The following is a 17043-nucleotide window of genomic DNA, read 5'->3' as shown; positions in this document are numbered from 1 at the left end:
CCAAATACCGGTGCAATAAGAGAGCAACAGTATTTGACAGTAAAATGACGCCCTATCCGTCTAGCATACGACATTGCTTGTCTCTGCATACGCGGACGTGAGGTCATCTCGGAAATGAAATCCGAAATATAGATTAAAATTGTTGTGTTCCCGCCCGGGATCGAACCGGGGACCTTCTGCGTGTAAAGCAGACGTGATAACCGCTACACCACGGAAACGACGGTCGCTTTCATGTACCACCCGGAGACTCGTAATAGCAACAGTTTGTCTTCTGTGTTAGCAAGGGCATCGGCTACGAGCTCCCTCCGATTCGTGAAGTTCCTATAGTAAAAGACGTCGATAAAAACAATCCAACCGCGACAGACAGGGAGAACGCTGGCTGAGCTGCAGCCCTACATGGTGAGACCATCAAAGGTGGCGTCATTCACATGCAGTGCGTTTTCGGAACGAATAGGCTCGTTGGTCTAGGGGTATGATTCCTGCTTCGGGTGCAGGAGGTCCCGGGTTCAAATCCCGGACGAGCCCTTGCGTTTTGTACAACGGTGTGGCAACAAATCGCATGGCGGCGGCTGTTTCGCGCATTTCCAGGCCTCCAAGTCAGCGCTAAAATCCGACAACCAGTTCTGAAACCGTTTCATGTTTCATTTGAGCCATGTGCACCCTGCTGATGGAACGTTTGATTTAAATGGTCACAGTAGAGATCGTAGCAAGTGTCTTGCTGAGTGCGACGAAAACGGCTTTCCGCCCGCAATCCAACCGGGGACCTTCTGCGTGTTAGGCACGGCGCCTGGGCTCGGCGGCAGCTGCTGCTCTTTCTGTCCTTACGAGATACCGTCGATTCGCGCAGTCGTTATTGCAAAAGATGTCACTAAAGGCAATCGCTTCGTTAGCGGCACGGTGCCTGGGCTCGGCGGCAGCTGCTGCTCTTTCTGTCCTTACGAGATACCGTCGATTCGCGCAGTCGTTATTGCAAAAGATGTCACTAAAGGCAATCGCTTCGTTAGCGGCACGGTGCCTGGGCTCGGCGGCAGCTCTACATGGAGGCACCAGCAGCCCAGCCAGGCCGCCGCCGGCACCGGCGCGCCACAGCGCAAGGAGCCGGCGGCCGCCCTGCAATGCCCCCTGTCGTTGCATATTCCACCCGCCTTATATCCTCTCCATGTCTGACTCACTACCCTAAATGACACTGCAGTCTACGTGCTTATTACTACCGCTTTTGGAAGAACCAAGGCGCAGCATTCTAGTGTCGAACCGGCATTGCAAATTTGGATTAAGCAAAATTTTATTGTGTGGTCGAGCGACAGCGTCATCTCGCTCTTCCTACATGATCGCCTCTTGTGCGGAATAATTCCTAGCGCGCCGATGGCTTCAGAGTTGGTCTTCTCGAACTTTTGCTTTCGCACTGCATTCCGCAATCTTTTCGTTATGAGTTGTGTGCTTCGGTTTCCCGACTTTCTTGTGTTTAGTGCGTTTGGCTTCTCTTAACCCCTAGCCACCGCTTGCCGAAATTTCCACACTGTCGTCCGTCGATCTGCAGAGCTCGATGAAGGCATCGCGGCCGTTCCTGAGCTCGTGGAACGGCCGAATCTGTAGTTGTTTCCAGATCTCTCCCACACAACGGCCTCCCAGAAGCTTGGATTACAGAAGTACGCCACTACTCCCAGCCGAAGATTCACGTTTGAAAGCAGAATGACATGAGCTACACGCAGCTCCGATTTTTTTTTTTTTTTTTTTTGTGTCTGACCTACTTTGAAAGACTTTTTAGTCGATTTACTTACTACTATCGCTGTTGGAAACCAGGTGATAACCACACAGTATTCTAGAGACGATGAGGTAATGAAAATTTAGAATAAGTAAAACAGTATCATAAGAAGTTGTGCGGTGGAGCAGCACATGCAATTCACGCTTCCTAGATAATCGTTACTGCATAGAATAATTCTGTTGTCTGCGGCGTCTTCAGTATCCGTCTTCTGGAAATTTTGCTTGCAGTATATCGTGCAATCTTTTCGTTATGAGTTGGTGCTTGGTTTCCCGATGTTCTTTTGTTTAGTGCATTCGCCTTCTCTTAACCCTGAGAAACCACATACCGAAACTGAGGCACTGCCGGCTGATCATAAGCAGTGCTCGATGAAGTTATTTCGCTTGCTGTTCGTTGCCTTTAATATTGTTCTCATCAGTGGTGAGTGCTGCCTGCAGAAAGCGTTTATCTTGCGAATTCACGTGAAAGTTTGTGTTCCCTGTGAGGTCCACTACTTGGGATTAACTTGACTGCTCCAGACAGGTGGCTCGTTGGTCTAGGGGTATGATTCCTGCTTTGGGTGCAGGAGGTCCCGGGTTCAAATCCCGGACGAGCCCTGCCATTTTGACCGTGCTGAAGAGTAGGTGGAACTCAGTCCCGGTTGCAGCTCCTCAATGAAGAGTAGACGCCTGTTATAGCACGTGGATATAACAAGAATGCGGCACCAGTAAAGTACGTAGGTGGAATTCGATAGAAACGCAGACGGTAATTTTGCATGCAACGGAAAACAAGGTTGTCTTTGCGGAATATGTGCACCGTGAGTGGAGATTCAGCTTAATTGTGCGACAGTCTACCCTCATCTTACTAGCGACGGCAACAACCAAGGGGTGGCATGTAAGATTGAGCGTGGCTAAGAGTTTCTCATTATTAGTTAGCATCACACTTTGACAGAGCTGTGACAAGGCGAGTAGGGTGAGCTCAGGAAAGCCAGTAGCAAGCGCACTTGAAGTAGCCCAGAAGAACCGGATTATAAATTTTGCCAGCCATAATGGAGCTAGGGGCGTTCTCAGTTACCAAATACCGGTGCAATAAGAGAGCAACAGTATTTGACAGTAAAATGACGCCCTATCCGTCTAGCATACGACATTGCTTGTCTCTGCATACGCGGACGTGAGGTCATCTCGGAAATGAAATCCGAAATATAGATTAAAATTGTTGTGTTCCCGCCCGGGATCGAACCGGGGACCTTCTGCGTGTAAAGCAGACGTGATAACCGCTACACCACGGAAACGACGGTCGCTTTCATGTACCACCCGGAGACTCGTAATAGCAACAGTTTGTCTTCTGTGTTAGCAAGGGCATCGGCTACGAGCTCCCTCCGATTCGTGAAGTTCCTATAGTAAAAGACGTCGATAAAAACAATCCAACCGCGACAGACAGGGAGAACGCTGGCTGAGCTGCAGCCCTACATGGTGAGACCATCAAAGGTGGCGTCATTCACATGCAGTGCGTTTTCGGAACGAATAGGCTCGTTGGTCTAGGGGTATGATTCCTGCTTCGGGTGCAGGAGGTCCCGGGTTCAAATCCCGGACGAGCCCTTGCGTTTTGTACAACGGTGTGGCAACAAATCGCATGGCGGCGGCTGTTTCGCGCATTTCCAGGCCTCCAAGTCAGCGCTAAAATCCGACAACCAGTTCTGAAACCGTTTCATGTTTCATTTGAGCCATGTGCACCCTGCTGATGGAACGTTTGATTTAAATGGTCACAGTAGAGATCGTAGCAAGTGTCTTGCTGAGTGCGACGAAAACGGCTTTCCGCCCGCAATCCAACCGGGGACCTTCTGCGTGTTAGGCACGGCGCCTGGGCTCGGCGGCAGCTGCTGCTCTTTCTGTCCTTACGAGATACCGTCGATTCGCGCAGTCGTTATTGCAAAAGATGTCACTAAAGGCAATCGCTTCGTTAGCGGCACGGTGCCTGGGCTCGGCGGCAGCTCTACATGGAGGCACCAGCAGCCCAGCCAGGCCGCCGCCGGCACCGGCGCGCCACAGCGCAAGGAGCCGGCGGCCGCCCTGCAATGCCCCCTGTCGTTGCATATTCCACCCGCCTTATATCCTCTCCATGTCTGACTCACTACCCTAAATGACACTGCAGTCTACGTGCTTATTACTACCGCTTTTGGAAGAACCAAGGCGCAGCATTCTAGTGTCGAACCGGCATTGCAAATTTGGATTAAGCAAAATTTTATTGTGTGGTCGAGCGACAGCGTCATCTCGCTCTTCCTACATGATCGCCTCTTGTGCGGAATAATTCCTAGCGCGCCGATGGCTTCAGAGTTGGTCTTCTCGAACTTTTGCTTTCGCACTGCATTCCGCAATCTTTTCGTTATGAGTTGTGTGCTTCGGTTTCCCGACTTTCTTGTGTTTAGTGCGTTTGGCTTCTCTTAACCCCTAGCCACCGCTTGCCGAAATTTCCACACTGTCGTCCGTCGATCTGCAGAGCTCGATGAAGGCATCGCGGCCGTTCCTGAGCTCGTGGAACGGCCGAATCTGTAGTTGTTTCCAGATCTCTCCCACACAACGGCCTCCCAGAAGCTTGGATTACAGAAGTACGCCACTACTCCCAGCCGGAGATTCACGTTTGAAAGCAGAATGACATGAGCTACACGCAGCTCCGATTTTTTTTTTTTTTTGTGTCTGACCTACTTTGAAAGACTTTTTAGTCGATTTACTTACTACTATCGCTGTTGGAAACCAGGTGATAACCACACAGTATTCTAGAGACGATGAGGTAATGAAAATTTAGAATAAGTAAAACAGTATCATAAGAAGTTGTGCGGTGGAGCAGCACATGCAATTCACGCTTCCTAGATAATCGTTACTGCATAGAATAATTCTGTTGTCTGCGGCGTCTTCAGTATCCGTCTTCTGGAAATTTTGCTTGCAGTATATCGTGCAATCTTTTCGTTATGAGTTGGTGCTTGGTTTCCCGATGTTCTTTTGTTTAGTGCATTCGCCTTCTCTTAACCCTGAGAAACCACATACCGAAACTGAGGCACTGCCGGCTGATCATAAGCAGTGCTCGATGAAGTTATTTCGCTTGCTGTTCGTTGCCTTTAATATTGTTCTCATCAGTGGTGAGTGCTGCCTGCAGAAAGCGTTTATCTTGCGAATTCACGTGAAAGTTTGTGTTCCCTGTGAGGTCCACTACTTGGGATTAACTTGACTGCTCCAGACAGGTGGCTCGTTGGTCTAGGGGTATGATTCCTGCTTTGGGTGCAGGAGGTCCCGGGTTCAAATCCCGGACGAGCCCTGCCATTTTGACCGTGCTGAAGAGTAGGTGGAACTCAGTCCCGGTTGCAGCTCCTCAATGAAGAGTAGACGCCTGTTATAGCACGTGGATATAACAAGAATGCGGCACCAGTAAAGTACGTAGGTGGAATTCGATAGAAACGCAGACGGTAATTTTGCATGCAACGGAAGACAAGGTTGTCTTTGCGGAATATGTGCACCGTGAGTGGAGATTCAGCTTAATTGTGCGACAGTCTACCCTCATCTTACTAGCGACGGCAACAACCAAGGGGTGGCATGTAAGATTGAGCGTGGCTAAGAGTTTCTCATTATTAGTTAGCATCACACTTTGACAGAGCTGTGACAAGGCGAGTAGGGTGAGCTCAGGAAAGCCAGTAGCAAGCGCACTTGAAGTAGCCCAGAAGAACCGGATTATAAATTTTGCCAGCCATAATGGAGCTAGGGGCGTTCTCAGTTACCAAATACCGGTGCAATAAGAGAGCAACAGTATTTGACAGTAAAATGACGCCCTATCCGTCTAGCATACGACATTGCTTGTCTCTGCATACGCGGACGTGAGGTCATCTCGGAAATGAAATCCGAAATATAGATTAAAATTGTTGTGTTCCCGCCCGGGATCGAACCGGGGACCTTCTGCGTGTAAAGCAGACGTGATAACCGCTACACCACGGAAACGACGGTCGCTTTCATGTACCACCCGGAGACTCGTAATAGCAACAGTTTGTCTTCTGTGTTAGCAAGGGCATCGGCTACGAGCTCCCTCCGATTCGTGAAGTTCCTATAGTAAAAGACGTCGATAAAAACAATCCAACCGCGACAGACAGGGAGAACGCTGGCTGAGCTGCAGCCCTACATGGTGAGACCATCAAAGGTGGCGTCATTCACATGCAGTGCGTTTTCGGAACGAATAGGCTCGTTGGTCTAGGGGTATGATTCCTGCTTCGGGTGCAGGAGGTCCCGGGTTCAAATCCCGGACGAGCCCTTGCGTTTTGTACAACGGTGTGGCAACAAATCGCATGGCGGCGGCTGTTTCGCGCATTTCCAGGCCTCCAAGTCAGCGCTAAAATCCGACAACCAGTTCTGAAACCGTTTCATGTTTCATTTGAGCCATGTGCACCCTGCTGATGGAACGTTTGATTTAAATGGTCACAGTAGAGATCGTAGCAAGTGTCTTGCTGAGTGCGACGAAAACGGCTTTCCGCCCGCAATCCAACCGGGGACCTTCTGCGTGTTAGGCACGGCGCCTGGGCTCGGCGGCAGCTGCTGCTCTTTCTGTCCTTACGAGATACCGTCGATTCGCGCAGTCGTTATTGCAAAAGATGTCACTAAAGGCAATCGCTTCGTTAGCGGCACGGTGCCTGGGCTCGGCGGCAGCTCTACATGGAGGCACCAGCAGCCCAGCCAGGCCGCCGCCGGCACCGGCGCGCCACAGCGCAAGGAGCCGGCGGCCGCCCTGCAATGCCCCCTGTCGTTGCATATTCCACCCGCCTTATATCCTCTCCATGTCTGACTCACTACCCTAAATGACACTGCAGTCTACGTGCTTATTACTACCGCTTTTGGAAGAACCAAGGCGCAGCATTCTAGTGTCGAACCGGCATTGCAAATTTGGATTAAGCAAAATTTTATTGTGTGGTCGAGCGACAGCGTCATCTCGCTCTTCCTACATGATCGCCTCTTGTGCGGAATAATTCCTAGCGCGCCGATGGCTTCAGAGTTGGTCTTCTCGAACTTTTGCTTTCGCACTGCATTCCGCAATCTTTTCGTTATGAGTTGTGTGCTTCGGTTTCCCGACTTTCTTGTGTTTAGTGCGTTTGGCTTCTCTTAACCCCTAGCCACCGCTTGCCGAAATTTCCACACTGTCGTCCGTCGATCTGCAGAGCTCGATGAAGGCATCGCGGCCGTTCCTGAGCTCGTGGAACGGCCGAATCTGTAGTTGTTTCCAGATCTCTCCCACACAACGGCCTCCCAGAAGCTTGGATTACAGAAGTACGCCACTACTCCCAGCCGGAGATTCACGTTTGAAAGCAGAATGACATGAGCTACACGCAGCTCCGATTTTTTTTTTTTTTTTTTTGTGTCTGACCTACTTTGAAAGACTTTTTAGTCGATTTACTTACTACTATCGCTGTTGGAAACCAGGTGATAACCACACAGTATTCTAGAGACGATGAGGTAATGAAAATTTAGAATAAGTAAAACAGTATCATAAGAAGTTGTGCGGTGGAGCAGCACATGCAATTCACGCTTCCTAGATAATCGTTACTGCATAGAATAATTCTGTTGTCTGCGGCGTCTTCAGTATCCGTCTTCTGGAAATTTTGCTTGCAGTATATCGTGCAATCTTTTCGTTATGAGTTGGTGCTTGGTTTCCCGATGTTCTTTTGTTTAGTGCATTCGCCTTCTCTTAACCCTGAGAAACCACATACCGAAACTGAGGCACTGCCGGCTGATCATAAGCAGTGCTCGATGAAGTTATTTCGCTTGCTGTTCGTTGCCTTTAATATTGTTCTCATCAGTGGTGAGTGCTGCCTGCAGAAAGCGTTTATCTTGCGAATTCACGTGAAAGTTTGTGTTCCCTGTGAGGTCCACTACTTGGGATTAACTTGACTGCTCCAGACAGGTGGCTCGTTGGTCTAGGGGTATGATTCCTGCTTTGGGTGCAGGAGGTCCCGGGTTCAAATCCCGGACGAGCCCTGCCATTTTGACCGTGCTGAAGAGTAGGTGGAACTCAGTCCCGGTTGCAGCTCCTCAATGAAGAGTAGACGCCTGTTATAGCACGTGGATATAACAAGAATGCGGCACCAGTAAAGTACGTAGGTGGAATTCGATAGAAACGCAGACGGTAATTTTGCATGCAACGGAAAACAAGGTTGTCTTTGCGGAATATGTGCACCGTGAGTGGAGATTCAGCTTAATTGTGCGACAGTCTACCCTCATCTTACTAGCGACGGCAACAACCAAGGGGTGGCATGTAAGATTGAGCGTGGCTAAGAGTTTCTCATTATTAGTTAGCATCACACTTTGACAGAGCTGTGACAAGGCGAGTAGGGTGAGCTCAGGAAAGCCAGTAGCAAGCGCACTTGAAGTAGCCCAGAAGAACCGGATTATAAATTTTGCCAGCCATAATGGAGCTAGGGGCGTTCTCAGTTACCAAATACCGGTGCAATAAGAGAGCAACAGTATTTGACAGTAAAATGACGCCCTATCCGTCTAGCATACGACATTGCTTGTCTCTGCATACGCGGACGTGAGGTCATCTCGGAAATGAAATCCGAAATATAGATTAAAATTGTTGTGTTCCCGCCCGGGATCGAACCGGGGACCTTCTGCGTGTAAAGCAGACGTGATAACCGCTACACCACGGAAACGACGGTCGCTTTCATGTACCACCCGGAGACTCGTAATAGCAACAGTTTGTCTTCTGTGTTAGCAAGGGCATCGGCTACGAGCTCCCTCCGATTCGTGAAGTTCCTATAGTAAAAGACGTCGATAAAAACAATCCAACCGCGACAGACAGGGAGAACGCTGGCTGAGCTGCAGCCCTACATGGTGAGACCATCAAAGGTGGCGTCATTCACATGCAGTGCGTTTTCGGAACGAATAGGCTCGTTGGTCTAGGGGTATGATTCCTGCTTCGGGTGCAGGAGGTCCCGGGTTCAAATCCCGGACGAGCCCTTGCGTTTTGTACAACGGTGTGGCAACAAATCGCATGGCGGCGGCTGTTTCGCGCATTTCCAGGCCTCCAAGTCAGCGCTAAAATCCGACAACCAGTTCTGAAACCGTTTCATGTTTCATTTGAGCCATGTGCACCCTGCTGATGGAACGTTTGATTTAAATGGTCACAGTAGAGATCGTAGCAAGTGTCTTGCTGAGTGCGACGAAAACGGCTTTCCGCCCGCAATCCAACCGGGGACCTTCTGCGTGTTAGGCACGGCGCCTGGGCTCGGCGGCAGCTGCTGCTCTTTCTGTCCTTACGAGATACCGTCGATTCGCGCAGTCGTTATTGCAAAAGATGTCACTAAAGGCAATCGCTTCGTTAGCGGCACGGTGCCTGGGCTCGGCGGCAGCTCTACATGGAGGCACCAGCAGCCCAGCCAGGCCGCCGCCGGCACCGGCGCGCCACAGCGCAAGGAGCCGGCGGCCGCCCTGCAATGCCCCCTGTCGTTGCATATTCCACCCGCCTTATATCCTCTCCATGTCTGACTCACTACCCTAAATGACACTGCAGTCTACGTGCTTATTACTACCGCTTTTGGAAGAACCAAGGCGCAGCATTCTAGTGTCGAACCGGCATTGCAAATTTGGATTAAGCAAAATTTTATTGTGTGGTCGAGCGACAGCGTCATCTCGCTCTTCCTACATGATCGCCTCTTGTGCGGAATAATTCCTAGCGCGCCGATGGCTTCAGAGTTGGTCTTCTCGAACTTTTGCTTTCGCACTGCATTCCGCAATCTTTTCGTTATGAGTTGTGTGCTTCGGTTTCCCGACTTTCTTGTGTTTAGTGCGTTTGGCTTCTCTTAACCCCTAGCCACCGCTTGCCGAAATTTCCACACTGTCGTCCGTCGATCTGCAGAGCTCGATGAAGGCATCGCGGCCGTTCCTGAGCTCGTGGAACGGCCGAATCTGTAGTTGTTTCCAGATCTCTCCCACACAACGGCCTCCCAGAAGCTTGGATTACAGAAGTACGCCACTACTCCCAGCCGGAGATTCACGTTTGAAAGCAGAATGACATGAGCTACACGCAGCTCCGATTTTTTTTTTTTTTTTTTGTGTCTGACCTACTTTGAAAGACTTTTTAGTCGATTTACTTACTACTATCGCTGTTGGAAACCAGGTGATAACCACACAGTATTCTAGAGACGATGAGGTAATGAAAATTTAGAATAAGTAAAACAGTATCATAAGAAGTTGTGCGGTGGAGCAGCACATGCAATTCACGCTTCCTAGATAATCGTTACTGCATAGAATAATTCTGTTGTCTGCGGCGTCTTCAGTATCCGTCTTCTGGAAATTTTGCTTGCAGTATATCGTGCAATCTTTTCGTTATGAGTTGGTGCTTGGTTTCCCGATGTTCTTTTGTTTAGTGCATTCGCCTTCTCTTAACCCTGAGAAACCACATACCGAAACTGAGGCACTGCCGGCTGATCATAAGCAGTGCTCGATGAAGTTATTTCGCTTGCTGTTCGTTGCCTTTAATATTGTTCTCATCAGTGGTGAGTGCTGCCTGCAGAAAGCGTTTATCTTGCGAATTCACGTGAAAGTTTGTGTTCCCTGTGAGGTCCACTACTTGGGATTAACTTGACTGCTCCAGACAGGTGGCTCGTTGGTCTAGGGGTATGATTCCTGCTTTGGGTGCAGGAGGTCCCGGGTTCAAATCCCGGACGAGCCCTGCCATTTTGACCGTGCTGAAGAGTAGGTGGAACTCAGTCCCGGTTGCAGCTCCTCAATGAAGAGTAGACGCCTGTTATAGCACGTGGATATAACAAGAATGCGGCACCAGTAAAGTACGTAGGTGGAATTCGATAGAAACGCAGACGGTAATTTTGCATGCAACGGAAAACAAGGTTGTCTTTGCGGAATATGTGCACCGTGAGTGGAGATTCAGCTTAATTGTGCGACAGTCTACCCTCATCTTACTAGCGACGGCAACAACCAAGGGGTGGCATGTAAGATTGAGCGTGGCTAAGAGTTTCTCATTATTAGTTAGCATCACACTTTGACAGAGCTGTGACAAGGCGAGTAGGGTGAGCTCAGGAAAGCCAGTAGCAAGCGCACTTGAAGTAGCCCAGAAGAACCGGATTATAAATTTTGCCAGCCATAATGGAGCTAGGGGCGTTCTCAGTTACCAAATACCGGTGCAATAAGAGAGCAACAGTATTTGACAGTAAAATGACGCCCTATCCGTCTAGCATACGACATTGCTTGTCTCTGCATACGCGGACGTGAGGTCATCTCGGAAATGAAATCCGAAATATAGATTAAAATTGTTGTGTTCCCGCCCGGGATCGAACCGGGGACCTTCTGCGTGTAAAGCAGACGTGATAACCGCTACACCACGGAAACGACGGTCGCTTTCATGTACCACCCGGAGACTCGTAATAGCAACAGTTTGTCTTCTGTGTTAGCAAGGGCATCGGCTACGAGCTCCCTCCGATTCGTGAAGTTCCTATAGTAAAAGACGTCGATAAAAACAATCCAACCGCGACAGACAGGGAGAACGCTGGCTGAGCTGCAGCCCTACATGGTGAGACCATCAAAGGTGGCGTCATTCACATGCAGTGCGTTTTCGGAACGAATAGGCTCGTTGGTCTAGGGGTATGATTCCTGCTTCGGGTGCAGGAGGTCCCGGGTTCAAATCCCGGACGAGCCCTTGCGTTTTGTACAACGGTGTGGCAACAAATCGCATGGCGGCGGCTGTTTCGCGCATTTCCAGGCCTCCAAGTCAGCGCTAAAATCCGACAACCAGTTCTGAAACCGTTTCATGTTTCATTTGAGCCATGTGCACCCTGCTGATGGAACGTTTGATTTAAATGGTCACAGTAGAGATCGTAGCAAGTGTCTTGCTGAGTGCGACGAAAACGGCTTTCCGCCCGCAATCCAACCGGGGACCTTCTGCGTGTTAGGCACGGCGCCTGGGCTCGGCGGCAGCTGCTGCTCTTTCTGTCCTTACGAGATACCGTCGATTCGCGCAGTCGTTATTGCAAAAGATGTCACTAAAGGCAATCGCTTCGTTAGCGGCACGGTGCCTGGGCTCGGCGGCAGCTCTACATGGAGGCACCAGCAGCCCAGCCAGGCCGCCGCCGGCACCGGCGCGCCACAGCGCAAGGAGCCGGCGGCCGCCCTGCAATGCCCCCTGTCGTTGCATATTCCACCCGCCTTATATCCTCTCCATGTCTGACTCACTACCCTAAATGACACTGCAGTCTACGTGCTTATTACTACCGCTTTTGGAAGAACCAAGGCGCAGCATTCTAGTGTCGAACCGGCATTGCAAATTTGGATTAAGCAAAATTTTATTGTGTGGTCGAGCGACAGCGTCATCTCGCTCTTCCTACATGATCGCCTCTTGTGCGGAATAATTCCTAGCGCGCCGATGGCTTCAGAGTTGGTCTTCTCGAACTTTTGCTTTCGCACTGCATTCCGCAATCTTTTCGTTATGAGTTGTGTGCTTCGGTTTCCCGACTTTCTTGTGTTTAGTGCGTTTGGCTTCTCTTAACCCCTAGCCACCGCTTGCCGAAATTTCCACACTGTCGTCCGTCGATCTGCAGAGCTCGATGAAGGCATCGCGGCCGTTCCTGAGCTCGTGGAACGGCCGAATCTGTAGTTGTTTCCAGATCTCTCCCACACAACGGCCTCCCAGAAGCTTGGATTACAGAAGTACGCCACTACTCCCAGCCGGAGATTCACGTTTGAAAGCAGAATGACATGAGCTACACGCAGCTCCGATTTTTTTTTTTTTTTTTTGTGTCTGACCTACTTTGAAAGACTTTTTAGTCGATTTACTTACTACTATCGCTGTTGGAAACCAGGTGATAACCACACAGTATTCTAGAGACGATGAGGTAATGAAAATTTAGAATAAGTAAAACAGTATCATAAGAAGTTGTGCGGTGGAGCAGCACATGCAATTCACGCTTCCTAGATAATCGTTACTGCATAGAATAATTCTGTTGTCTGCGGCGTCTTCAGTATCCGTCTTCTGGAAATTTTGCTTGCAGTATATCGTGCAATCTTTTCGTTATGAGTTGGTGCTTGGTTTCCCGATGTTCTTTTGTTTAGTGCATTCGCCTTCTCTTAACCCTGAGAAACCACATACCGAAACTGAGGCACTGCCGGCTGATCATAAGCAGTGCTCGATGAAGTTATTTCGCTTGCTGTTCGTTGCCTTTAATATTGTTCTCATCAGTGGTGAGTGCTGCCTGCAGAAAGCGTTTATCTTGCGAATTCACGTGAAAGTTTGTGTTCCCTGTGAGGTCCACTACTTGGGATTAACTTGACTGCTCCAGACAGGTGGCTCGTTGGTCTAGGGGTATGATTCCTGCTTTGGGTGCAGGAGGTCCCGGGTTCAAATCCCGGACGAGCCCTGCCATTTTGACCGTGCTGAAGAGTAGGTGGAACTCAGTCCCGGTTGCAGCTCCTCAATGAAGAGTAGACGCCTGTTATAGCACGTGGATATAACAAGAATGCGGCACCAGTAAAGTACGTAGGTGGAATTCGATAGAAACGCAGACGGTAATTTTGCATGCAACGGAAAACAAGGTTGTCTTTGCGGAATATGTGCACCGTGAGTGGAGATTCAGCTTAATTGTGCGACAGTCTACCCTCATCTTACTAGCGACGGCAACAACCAAGGGGTGGCATGTAAGATTGAGCGTGGCTAAGAGTTTCTCATTATTAGTTAGCATCACACTTTGACAGAGCTGTGACAAGGCGAGTAGGGTGAGCTCAGGAAAGCCAGTAGCAAGCGCACTTGAAGTAGCCCAGAAGAACCGGATTATAAATTTTGCCAGCCATAATGGAGCTAGGGGCGTTCTCAGTTACCAAATACCGGTGCAATAAGAGAGCAACAGTATTTGACAGTAAAATGACGCCCTATCCGTCTAGCATACGACATTGCTTGTCTCTGCATACGCGGACGTGAGGTCATCTCGGAAATGAAATCCGAAATATAGATTAAAATTGTTGTGTTCCCGCCCGGGATCGAACCGGGGACCTTCTGCGTGTAAAGCAGACGTGATAACCGCTACACCACGGAAACGACGGTCGCTTTCATGTACCACCCGGAGACTCGTAATAGCAACAGTTTGTCTTCTGTGTTAGCAAGGGCATCGGCTACGAGCTCCCTCCGATTCGTGAAGTTCCTATAGTAAAAGACGTCGATAAAAACAATCCAACCGCGACAGACAGGGAGAACGCTGGCTGAGCTGCAGCCCTACATGGTGAGACCATCAAAGGTGGCGTCATTCACATGCAGTGCGTTTTCGGAACGAATAGGCTCGTTGGTCTAGGGGTATGATTCCTGCTTCGGGTGCAGGAGGTCCCGGGTTCAAATCCCGGACGAGCCCTTGCGTTTTGTACAACGGTGTGGCAACAAATCGCATGGCGGCGGCTGTTTCGCGCATTTCCAGGCCTCCAAGTCAGCGCTAAAATCCGACAACCAGTTCTGAAACCGTTTCATGTTTCATTTGAGCCATGTGCACCCTGCTGATGGAACGTTTGATTTAAATGGTCACAGTAGAGATCGTAGCAAGTGTCTTGCTGAGTGCGACGAAAACGGCTTTCCGCCCGCAATCCAACCGGGGACCTTCTGCGTGTTAGGCACGGCGCCTGGGCTCGGCGGCAGCTGCTGCTCTTTCTGTCCTTACGAGATACCGTCGATTCGCGCAGTCGTTATTGCAAAAGATGTCACTAAAGGCAATCGCTTCGTTAGCGGCACGGTGCCTGGGCTCGGCGGCAGCTCTACATGGAGGCACCAGCAGCCCAGCCAGGCCGCCGCCGGCACCGGCGCGCCACAGCGCAAGGAGCCGGCGGCCGCCCTGCAATGCCCCCTGTCGTTGCATATTCCACCCGCCTTATATCCTCTCCATGTCTGACTCACTACCCTAAATGACACTGCAGTCTACGTGCTTATTACTACCGCTTTTGGAAGAACCAAGGCGCAGCATTCTAGTGTCGAACCGGTATTGCAAATTTGGATTAAGCAAAATTTTATTGTGTGGTCGAGCGACAGCGTCATCTCGCTCTTCCTACATGATCGCCTCTTGTGCGGAATAATTCCTAGCGCGCCGATGGCTTCAGAGTTGGTCTTCTCGAACTTTTGCTTTCGCACTGCATTCCGCAATCTTTTCGTTATGAGTTGTGTGCTTCGGTTTCCCGACTTTCTTGTGTTTAGTGCGTTTGGCTTCTCTTAACCCCTAGCCACCGCTTGCCGAAATTTCCACACTGTCGTCCGTCGATCTGCAGAGCTCGATGAAGGCATCGCGGCCGTTCCTGAGCTCGTGGAACGGCCGAATCTGTAGTTGTTTCCAGATCTCTCCCACACAACGGCCTCCCAGAAGCTTGGATTACAGAAGTACGCCACTACTCCCAGCCGGAGATTCACGTTTGAAAGCAGAATGACATGAGCTACACGCAGCTCCGATTTTTTTTTTTTTTTTTTTTGTGTCTGACCTACTTTGAAAGACTTTTTAGTCGATTTACTTACTACTATCGCTGTTGGAAACCAGGTGATAACCACACAGTATTCTAGAGACGATGAGGTAATGAAAATTTAGAATAAGTAAAACAGTATCATAAGAAGTTGTGCGGTGGAGCAGCACATGCAATTCACGCTTCCTAGATAATCGTTACTGCATAGAATAATTCTGTTGTCTGCGGCGTCTTCAGTATCCGTCTTCTGGAAATTTTGCTTGCAGTATATCGTGCAATCTTTTCGTTATGAGTTGGTGCTTGGTTTCCCGATGTTCTTTTGTTTAGTGCATTCGCCTTCTCTTAACCCTGAGAAACCACATACCGAAACTGAGGCACTGCCGGCTGATCATAAGCAGTGCTCGATGAAGTTATTTCGCTTGCTGTTCGTTGCCTTTAATATTGTTCTCATCAGTGGTGAGTGCTGCCTGCAGAAAGCGTTTATCTTGCGAATTCACGTGAAAGTTTGTGTTCCCTGTGAGGTCCACTACTTGGGATTAACTTGACTGCTCCAGACAGGTGGCTCGTTGGTCTAGGGGTATGATTCCTGCTTTGGGTGCAGGAGGTCCCGGGTTCAAATCCCGGACGAGCCCTGCCATTTTGACCGTGCTGAAGAGTAGGTGGAACTCAGTCCCGGTTGCAGCTCCTCAATGAAGAGTAGACGCCTGTTATAGCACGTGGATATAACAAGAATGCGGCACCAGTAAAGTACGTAGGTGGAATTCGATAGAAACGCAGACGGTAATTTTGCATGCAACGGAAAACAAGGTTGTCTTTGCGGAATATGTGCACCGTGAGTGGAGATTCAGCTTAATTGTGCGACAGTCTACCCTCATCTTACTAGCGACGGCAACAACCAAGGGGTGGCATGTAAGATTGAGCGTGGCTAAGAGTTTCTCATTATTAGTTAGCATCACACTTTGACAGAGCTGTGACAAGGCGAGTAGGGTGAGCTCAGGAAAGCCAGTAGCAAGCGCACTTGAAGTAGCCCAGAAGAACCGGATTATAAATTTTGCCAGCCATAATGGAGCTAGGGGCGTTCTCAGTTACCAAATACCGGTGCAATAAGAGAGCAACAGTATTTGACAGTAAAATGACGCCCTATCCGTCTAGCATACGACATTGCTTGTCTCTGCATACGCGGACGTGAGGTCATCTCGGAAATGAAATCCGAAATATAGATTAAAATTGTTGTGTTCCCGCCCGGGATCGAACCGGGGACCTTCTGCGTGTAAAGCAGACGTGATAACCGCTACACCACGGAAACGACGGTCGCTTTCATGTACCACCCGGAGACTCGTAATAGCAACAGTTTGTCTTCTGTGTTAGCAAGGGCATCGGCTACGAGCTCCCTCCGATTCGTGAAGTTCCTATAGTAAAAGACGTCGATAAAAACAATCCAACCGCGACAGACAGGGAGAACGCTGGCTGAGCTGCAGCCCTACATGGTGAGACCATCAAAGGTGGCGTCATTCACATGCAGTGCGTTTTCGGAACGAATAGGCTCGTTGGTCTAGGGGTATGATTCCTGCTTCGGGTGCAGGAGGTCCCGGGTTCAAATCCCGGACGAGCCCTTGCGTTTTGTACAACGGTGTGGCAACAAATCGCATGGCGGCGGCTGTTTCGCGCATTTCCAGGCCTCCAAGTCAGCGCTAAAATCCGACAACCAGTTCTGAAACCGTTTCATGTTTCATTTGAGCCATGTGCACCCTGCTGATGGAACGTTTGATTTAAATGGTCACAGTAGAGATCGTAGCAAGTGTCTTGCTGAGTGCGACGAAAACGGCTTTCCGCCCGCAATCCAAC

At 49.8% G+C, this 17043-nt stretch overlaps 20 non-coding genes across 20 annotated transcripts; 13 read left to right on the top strand and 7 right to left on the bottom strand.

Annotated features, from left to right (window-relative positions):
- Window positions 1–145: 145 nt before the first annotated feature.
- On the bottom strand, window positions 146–218 carry Trnav-uac. Its single transcript has one exon. It is a non-coding gene; the product is annotated as a tRNA-Val (tRNA).
- A 235-nt stretch (window positions 219–453) lies between these two features.
- On the top strand, window positions 454–525 carry Trnap-cgg. Its single transcript has one exon. It is a non-coding gene; the product is annotated as a tRNA-Pro (tRNA).
- A 1758-nt stretch (window positions 526–2283) lies between these two features.
- On the top strand, window positions 2284–2355 carry Trnap-ugg. Its single transcript has one exon. It is a non-coding gene; the product is annotated as a tRNA-Pro (tRNA).
- Window positions 2356–2956: 601 nt separating this feature from the next.
- Window positions 2957–3029, bottom strand: Trnav-uac. Its single transcript has one exon. It is a non-coding gene; the product is annotated as a tRNA-Val (tRNA).
- A 235-nt stretch (window positions 3030–3264) lies between these two features.
- Window positions 3265–3336, top strand: Trnap-cgg. The gene has a single exon. It is a non-coding gene; the product is annotated as a tRNA-Pro (tRNA).
- A 1639-nt stretch (window positions 3337–4975) lies between these two features.
- Trnap-ugg lies at window positions 4976–5047 on the top strand. Its single transcript has one exon. It is a non-coding gene; the product is annotated as a tRNA-Pro (tRNA).
- Window positions 5048–5648: 601 nt separating this feature from the next.
- Window positions 5649–5721, bottom strand: Trnav-uac. Its single transcript has one exon. It is a non-coding gene; the product is annotated as a tRNA-Val (tRNA).
- Window positions 5722–5956: 235 nt separating this feature from the next.
- Window positions 5957–6028, top strand: Trnap-cgg. The gene has a single exon. It is a non-coding gene; the product is annotated as a tRNA-Pro (tRNA).
- Window positions 6029–7671: 1643 nt separating this feature from the next.
- On the top strand, window positions 7672–7743 carry Trnap-ugg. Its single transcript has one exon. It is a non-coding gene; the product is annotated as a tRNA-Pro (tRNA).
- A 601-nt stretch (window positions 7744–8344) lies between these two features.
- Trnav-uac lies at window positions 8345–8417 on the bottom strand. Its single transcript has one exon. It is a non-coding gene; the product is annotated as a tRNA-Val (tRNA).
- A 235-nt stretch (window positions 8418–8652) lies between these two features.
- Window positions 8653–8724, top strand: Trnap-cgg. The gene has a single exon. It is a non-coding gene; the product is annotated as a tRNA-Pro (tRNA).
- A 1642-nt stretch (window positions 8725–10366) lies between these two features.
- Trnap-ugg lies at window positions 10367–10438 on the top strand. The gene has a single exon. It is a non-coding gene; the product is annotated as a tRNA-Pro (tRNA).
- Window positions 10439–11039: 601 nt separating this feature from the next.
- Window positions 11040–11112, bottom strand: Trnav-uac. Its single transcript has one exon. It is a non-coding gene; the product is annotated as a tRNA-Val (tRNA).
- A 235-nt stretch (window positions 11113–11347) lies between these two features.
- Window positions 11348–11419, top strand: Trnap-cgg. The gene has a single exon. It is a non-coding gene; the product is annotated as a tRNA-Pro (tRNA).
- Window positions 11420–13061: 1642 nt separating this feature from the next.
- Trnap-ugg lies at window positions 13062–13133 on the top strand. Its single transcript has one exon. It is a non-coding gene; the product is annotated as a tRNA-Pro (tRNA).
- A 601-nt stretch (window positions 13134–13734) lies between these two features.
- Window positions 13735–13807, bottom strand: Trnav-uac. Its single transcript has one exon. It is a non-coding gene; the product is annotated as a tRNA-Val (tRNA).
- Window positions 13808–14042: 235 nt separating this feature from the next.
- Window positions 14043–14114, top strand: Trnap-cgg. Its single transcript has one exon. It is a non-coding gene; the product is annotated as a tRNA-Pro (tRNA).
- Window positions 14115–15758: 1644 nt separating this feature from the next.
- Trnap-ugg lies at window positions 15759–15830 on the top strand. The gene has a single exon. It is a non-coding gene; the product is annotated as a tRNA-Pro (tRNA).
- A 601-nt stretch (window positions 15831–16431) lies between these two features.
- Window positions 16432–16504, bottom strand: Trnav-uac. Its single transcript has one exon. It is a non-coding gene; the product is annotated as a tRNA-Val (tRNA).
- Window positions 16505–16739: 235 nt separating this feature from the next.
- On the top strand, window positions 16740–16811 carry Trnap-cgg. The gene has a single exon. It is a non-coding gene; the product is annotated as a tRNA-Pro (tRNA).
- The last annotated feature ends 232 nt before the right edge of the window (window positions 16812–17043 follow it).

The sequence above is a fragment of the Schistocerca piceifrons genome, unplaced genomic scaffold (genome assembly GCF_021461385.2).
Source record: "Schistocerca piceifrons isolate TAMUIC-IGC-003096 unplaced genomic scaffold, iqSchPice1.1 HiC_scaffold_537, whole genome shotgun sequence".
Classification (NCBI taxonomy): Eukaryota; Metazoa; Arthropoda; class Insecta; order Orthoptera; family Acrididae; genus Schistocerca; species Schistocerca piceifrons.
The sequence above is the reverse complement of the archived record's forward strand: the minus strand, read 5'-3'. Positions and strand labels throughout refer to the sequence as shown.